The sequence below is a fragment of the Phallusia mammillata genome, chromosome 6 (genome assembly GCF_965637545.1).
Source record: "Phallusia mammillata chromosome 6, kaPhaMamm4.hap1.1, whole genome shotgun sequence".
Classification (NCBI taxonomy): Eukaryota; Metazoa; Chordata; class Ascidiacea; order Phlebobranchia; family Ascidiidae; genus Phallusia; species Phallusia mammillata.
The window spans coordinates 4,426,279-4,433,186 of record NC_137257.1 but is presented as its reverse complement, the minus strand read 5'-3'; positions in this window follow the sequence as shown (position 1 = coordinate 4,433,186).

Here is a 6,908-nt window from a genome sequence, read left to right as displayed (position 1 = left end):
CCGAACCGCTAATTACGTTTTTTTGAAAACCCGAACCGGAGTTGAACCCCGTATTTCGTTTGGCGTTGGACCCAAACCGGAACCGAACCAGTAAAAAATGCAGTCTGTTTGATATTTTGTGATTTTGTTCAAAACAGCGCACTGAAGAATACGCGATATAACACTTATAGGGCGTGTCAAAAATAACAGTGTACCAGCAAAATTCTTTTGGAGTTTGTTAAGGTCGGGTAGATGATGGGTAGAATTAAATTAAAATAAATAAAATTTTAAACTGGTTTAAAAACCGCAAACCAGTTGGGACCGGATAATTTGCCCAAACAGGAACAAAACCCGAACCCGAAAACATATATTTTTAAAAACCCGAACCGAACCCGAACCCCTAAAAACAAAACCAAGTGAACCCGAACCGAACATGAACCCATATGACAAGCGGTTCCACTCCCTGGCTTAGACAAACCATACTCAATGTGATTTGTTTCACCGATTGTGCCCTTCTTATTCTTGAACTTACTTGTCAATGATGACCTTTGACCCCTCCGAACGTAGTTTGGCTTTTATGTTGTGGACTTCCGCAATATGTTCTTCTTTACTACTTGTTTGACTCGATTTGGACGAAATATCCAAATTGTGATCGTTAAAAATCGCCTGCAAGTTTCCACTGCATCCATTATCAAGTGCTAATTTGACAAGAGAAGTTGGAAAGTTTTTTAAATGTTTGTAAACTTTCCAGTGGGTCACGTGACACTTCGCTATTTCGAACACAACGCCCCAAAACAATCGACGATAATTAGGCTGCAGGTTGGCCATCTTCTGGTTCATATACATCTCATATTGCTGAGATAATTTGGAGCGAAATATGTTGATCGTTTGTGAATCTAACCCGACATATTTTTGAGGGTTATTTTGCCGTTTCTCGCATGTTTTGTCATCAAACGCTCTCACCCAATTGCCCCTTTCTTGTTTTGAATGAAACAAAACGGTGGTTAGTTCAAACCAGTACCTGCGTAACACTGTAAAGGAGGTATCTGGTTCGTTGTTGACCAGAAAAACAAAACAATTTCCATTTTGCATCCAAGTTTCGTTGTTTGTGAGTGATATCAACATTCGAAGAACTTGTTTTCCATTCATATTACCAGTCTCAATTTTGTAATATTGAAGATCGTCAAATAAAAATGTGTTTCCTTCACTTTCAAAGTATGCCACTCTTTTTTTAAGGTGGTCTCGAAATGTGCCATGAAAATCTGAAAATCTTTGTGGGTCTATAGAATCTTGATCGTCCACTTCAATTGTTATGTTTAACAAATCAAGCACGTTTTGAAACGACAAACTCATTCTCGAACTTAACTCTTTTTGTCTGTTTCCAGATTTTGGTACTGTAATAAAGTTTGAATTTTTAACTGCTTGTAATGACACCTCACTTTCACAATGTGTTCCTTCTCCAAAGCTTCTAAGGTTGATCACACAAACCAACACCGTAACTGTCAATTCATTTATCAAATAGCGTCAATATCGTGATTTCGCACAAATATCAATTGCGTAACGGCGTATTGTTAACACCAGTCATTTTAAATTGATCTCAGTTGTGACCTTTGTAACACAGGTGACAATCAAACAAGTAACTTCGGTTTCACTTCGCAGAAACCAGTGGTACAGGTAGTTTTAAACTCATGTCACGCGATTGCCACGCTTGCGTGATGATTAACAAAATAACTAAAAACGTGGCTTGATCACCAACTTTAATGGTTATGTTCAACAAATCAAGCACGTTTTCAAACGACAAACTCATTCTGCAATCTTAACTCTCTTTTTCGTTTTCAAATGTTTGTACTGTCTTCAAAGTTCGAATTTATTTAACTGATTTTCATGGTACCTCACATTTATAATGAGTTCCTTATCCACAGGTGCCAAGGTTCAAACGCACAAAACAAGACCGTAACTTTAGCGTCACGCATCACGTTGTCGTCAGGTACAAATGCCAAGCATACAGCGGCGTACTGTTAACATCAGTCATGCTGAAAATGATCCCATTTGTGACCCTTGTAACTGGTGATGGGACGGATATCCGGTACTCAGTACTCGGTATCGACGGTATCGAACGATTTTAGTGGTATCGATACTCGTATCGAAATATTTTGTCTCGGTTTTTTATACCAACGTGTGAGTACCTAAGGCCGATTTACACCATAAGAATACGGGCAACTTTATGCCAGTATTTGCCTCGGACAGCACAAAATTGGGAAAAGTTCCGCCAGGTTACCCACATTTTTTTGCTATTGTATGGATGGAGAATTATGGAAATTACATTTTCCTACATGTGTGTGTGCATGCCTTTACCCCGGCCATGGCAGATAAACTAGCCAGTGATATACAGCTAAGTACAACACTACACTCAAGTACTCGGTGCTTGGTATCGAAGGTATATACATGTGGTATTCGTACTCGGTATCGGTACGCGCTTCAAAACCTGGTTTTGTCCCATCACTACTTGTAACAGAGGAATCTTACCAGAAAATTTGTTATACATGACGTCATACACTAGTGACTCTGGTGTGCATGACGTCACAATCGTGCGTGACAACCCAATCACATAAAAAATCTTACTCTTACTGGAGGTTTGTTTTTCCTTTGGTTAAAATGAAAGTCAGTGTTCTGACGTGAGGTTTTTTTTCTTTCGTGGTTCTTGTTGGAGACTACAGCGGCCTTTTTGCGTTACATCTTTGTCGTAATTTATTGTTGCTTCAATCAAAAAATTCTACTTCTCCATCTGGTTCCCTTTAGCAGAGATTTACACTGACGTTTTTATTTATACAAAGGCGTGTTTTATTTGTCGTGAACGACAAGCCTATTTACAATGCAAGTTTTGTGTCACGTACGGACGTACATACACACAACTACAAGACAAATTACAACCAGCAATTAAACTTATTCAACAAAGCAGGGCAAATAATGAAATAAACAAAGCGGCGAACTAATGGTCAGCAAACCAAGAAAGGTTGGGACGAGGAGTGAAAGTTCACAGCTGAAATACACGGGTCATTGCAAAGATCAAACGCACAAAACGGATTCTGTCACACGCATTTTGATGAAGAGTTTCAATTTGCTGATTCCATATACGAAATAAATTGTAGGGGAAATTAAACTGTAAGGTAAAACGCTTTGGCCTTAAATATCTAAAAAATTAAGTGTTTTTTTCTTCGCTAGTTACATTCACGATGCTCATGTCTTTTCGCTACAGTTCAACTCATATTGGTTTAATATTGGTCTATTCGTAAAATCTCTTTATCTTGTCAGCAGCCTTTTTCACTTCTTCACCATTGTATTTTCCTTCTGCGTTTGGTGGAAAAATCCTATGACAGACAAAACTAGTTACACAAATAATCAACTATTGGTGTTAATTACTTTTTGCTGCTGATGAAAGTTTGACTTACCAATCAATAATCTCCTTTGCTCCTTCTCTGCGCCATTCGGCTTTTTGTTGTTGAGTTTTGCTAATTTGTTCCTGTCTATCTGTAGTTGTTTTACGAATAAAAGAAACATGTAAAAAATGGTGGTTAAAAACCGCCTGCAACTTTCCACTGCATCCATTATCAATCGCTAACTTAATAAGAGATGACCTGGGTAAATCCTTCAAGTGTTCGTAGTTCAGCCAATGTTTCACGTGACACTTTGCTATTTCGTATGTAATTCCAAAAAACAATCGACGATATTTCGGTTGCAGATCAGCCATGTTTTGCTCCATGTATTTTATATATTCCTCTGGTAAAGTGGAACGAAGCTTTTTGATAGTTTTGTCATCCAAGCCAATATAACTAGGGTTATTTTGCCTTTTCTGACATAATTTGTCATCAAAAGCTTTAAACCAATTTCCTTTTTCTTTATCCGATTCAATCAAAGTGCCTCGTAGCTCAATCCAATGTCTGCAAAGCACAGTCATTGAAGTATCTGGTTCGTTGTTGGTAAGAAACACAAAGCAATTTCCATCTTTTATCAACCCTTCGTTGTTTAAAAGTGATATCAACATTCGAAGGACTTGTTTTCCATTTAGATCAGCAATCTCAATTTTGTAAAATTGTAAATTTTCAAAAGAAATGTCTCTTCCCTCGCTTCGAAAGTACGAAACTCTGTCCTTAAGATATTCTCGATATGCTCCTTTAAATTCTGAAAATCTTTGTGGATCCAAAGAATCTTGATCAGCAACTTCAATTGATATATTTAATAAATCAAGCACGTTTTGAAACGACAAGCTCATTCCCAAGCCTTACTCTTTTTGTCTGTTTTCAAAATTTGGTACTGTACTAAAGTTTGAATTGATTCAACTGCTTTTAATGGCACCTCACTTTCAGAATGAGTTCCTTCTCCACAGTTTCTAAGGTTAAGTACACAAACCAACACCGTAACTTCCTTTTCAGGTATCAAACATTGTTTGCACGTTTTGATTTCGAACAAATATCAATTGTTTAACAGCGTATTGTTAACACCAGTCTTTTTGAAATAGATATCTTTTGTGACCTTTGTAACAAAGGTGAAAATCAAACAAGTAACTTCAGTTTCGCTTGGCAGAAACTAATGGCACAGGTAGCATTATTGCAACACAATCACAACATGGTTTCCAAAAAATAGAACGGTGGCTTAGCATATGTTGCTATTGCATAACCTTTATGGCTTATTATAAAATAAAATAGCATATTATGTAATTTCACTAAAGTTATTGTGATGTGGAGTGAAACACGGCTATTTAGCAGAATCAATATTCTGCTTAAATAAACAGGCTATAAGGGGTGCAAATCTCAATAAAATCATACATTCTTAAATGTTTATTATACTTTAGAATGCTAGTGGGATAACAGGTAGGGCTACAAGATAAAACTCAGTAAGTGACGCTTTACAGTCGCTAGCCAGTGGGGTAAAGGGTGGGTGTGTAGGTGGTAGGGAATGCGCAACATTCGACACACAACCATACAACAATCTCAAAACCATACATTGCTTTTGTGTCGCTTGGTGTCGCCACACAGCAGTGCGACCGGTAAGTGTGACGTCACACTAATGTGTTTACGACGAAACACAAGAAATCCTTTCTCGCGATTCTGAATTATTTCGTCTCATATTCCACACAATGTACGCTAAATTCTTAACTTATATAAATTGTTTCGACTACTTTCTCTTAAGGTTTCATACCATTTTTTTAAAACTATATCTTTTTATGCAATAAAACCAATTAGAGGGTAAAATCGTTTGCTAATGTTCATCAAGTTTGGTTTTGCTGCCTTTGCACCTAAATATTGTGTAACATGTTCTCAGTTTAGGATTAATACTCAACACAGATTTTAGGTCAAAATTCCGGAAAATTGAAACTTGCTTGACGCCAATAGACTGACAACCGCTATACATTATTATTTACAGATTTTCACATTTAGGAACAAAATGAATCATGCAAGATCAATATACGTTTTGGGGCATCTTGACATTTTCTGCAAAAGTTTTTACAAGTAAAATGATTTCATCTCATCAGCAACTTTTGTTACTTCACTTTTATCGTACTTTCCTTCAGCAGTTGGTGAGAAAATTCTGAAATGAGAAGCAAATTTGAGTTCAAGATGTCCCATGTTGGTAGTATATAAAAAACGGGAAATAATGCTACATTTTAGCGCCATTTATGCACATAGCTTGTGTGCCAGTTGCTTTGATGCTGTTACACCGGATTTGCACTTCACTAGGCTAATGGCGACATTTTCCAGTATAAAGGTGCATACATACTTGTCAATAATTAACTTTGCTCCTTCTTTTCGTAGTTCATCTTTACGAGCATGGTAGGCAGAAACTCTTTCTTCCTCACTAAGCCGTGGACTGATTTCTTTAAACACATCTTTTGTGATATTATGTTCGTTAAAAACAGCCTGCAACTTTCCACTTAATTCATTGTCAATTGCCAGTTTCATAAGGGAGGCTGTTGGAAAGTTTTTTAAATGTGTGTGAACTTTCCAATGTCTCACGTGACACTTTGCAATCTCGAACACAACTCCCCAACACAATCGACGATCTTTTGGTTCCAAACTGGCCATCTTCTGTTTCATGTATATCTCATATTGCTCAGATAATGTGGAGCGAAATTTTCCAAGTGTTTGTGAATCGTAGCCGACACAGTCAGCTTTCTTTGACGCTTGAAACACGTTTTGTCATCAAACGCTCTTGCAAACAAACCTCTTTCTTCTCCAGATTCAGCCGAAACACCTCGTGCTTCGAACCAATAACTTTGCAGCACAGTCAGTGAATTATCTGGTTTGTTGTTGACAAGAAACAGGAAACAATTTCCAGGTTTCATTAACCCTTCGTTGTTGGTGAGTGATATCAACATTCGAAGAACTTGTTTTCCGTTGAGATCACCAATCTCAATTTTGTAAAACTGTAGATGATTAAAAGCAAACATTTGTCCTTGATTTGCAAAGCGTGGAATTCTTGATTCCATGTCGTCCCGAAAAGCTCCTTGAAAATCGGAAAACCTCTTTGGAGGTACAGAATCTCGATCACCAACTTTAAGGGTTATGTTCATCGAATCAAGCACGTTTTCAAACAACAAACTCATTCTGCAAACTTAACTCTTTGTCTGTTTTCGAAATTTGATGCTGTATTTAGACTTTGAACTTATTCAACTGAGTTTGGTGGCTTCTCACATTTACAATGAGGAGCTCACCCACAGGTGGTAGGGTTAAGCACACAAACCAACAAAGTAACTGATGTATTCCGTTTGTAATTCAATAATCACGTGTTACGAACAAACACAGGTAATCGAATAAATGTGGTTTTATAAACCCAAACCAATTCTTCTACGACAAAAATGTGTGAACAAAGTTATGCTAAACGTTTACTCACTTCAGTTACAAACTGACTAATATCATTGTAACAAAATAAAT